This window comes from Myotis davidii, unplaced genomic scaffold (assembly GCF_000327345.1).
Source record: "Myotis davidii unplaced genomic scaffold, ASM32734v1 scaffold993, whole genome shotgun sequence".
NCBI classification, from domain to species: domain Eukaryota; kingdom Metazoa; phylum Chordata; class Mammalia; order Chiroptera; family Vespertilionidae; genus Myotis; species Myotis davidii.
Window position 1 is genome coordinate 1,679,327 of NW_006285483.1, and position 483 is coordinate 1,679,809.

Sequence of the window (483 nt, forward strand, 5' to 3'; positions counted from 1 at the left end):
TCTCTCTCTCTCTCCCCCTTCCTTTCTAAAATCAATAAAAATATATTTAAAAAAAGAGATCAACATGCAAACCTCAATATCTTTCCTACATACCACAAATTAAAAAAAATGAGAGAACCCATTTACAATAAATACATAAAGTACCTAGAAATAAACTTAACAAAAAATGTGTTAAGACCTATGTAATAAAAACATTAAAACTCCTCTAAAGGCCAGTAAGAGAATACACACGAGGTATCCTGTCCCTAGAATTTTGTAAAGATGTCAATTCTCAAATTAAAGCTACAGATGCAATGCAATCTTATTCAAATTCCAAGATAGTTTTTTAAAATTGATTTTAGAGAGAGGAAAAAGAGGTAGAGAGAGAAACATTGATGTAAGAGAGAAACATCTGTGTGAGCAAGAAACATCAATTGGATTTATGGGTAGAGTCAAGATTGTCAGCTTATTAAATCATTCTTTTAATGTCAGCAATCTGCCTGT

The 483-nt window shown here is 30.8% G+C and overlaps 1 protein-coding gene across 1 annotated transcript in view; it reads right to left on the reverse strand.

Moving 5' to 3' along the window:
* Positions 1 to 483, reverse strand: part of LOC102755329 (leucine-rich repeat-containing protein 37A-like) — a 4,098-nt gene that overhangs the window by 949 nt on the left and 2,666 nt on the right. The window lies entirely within an intron of this gene.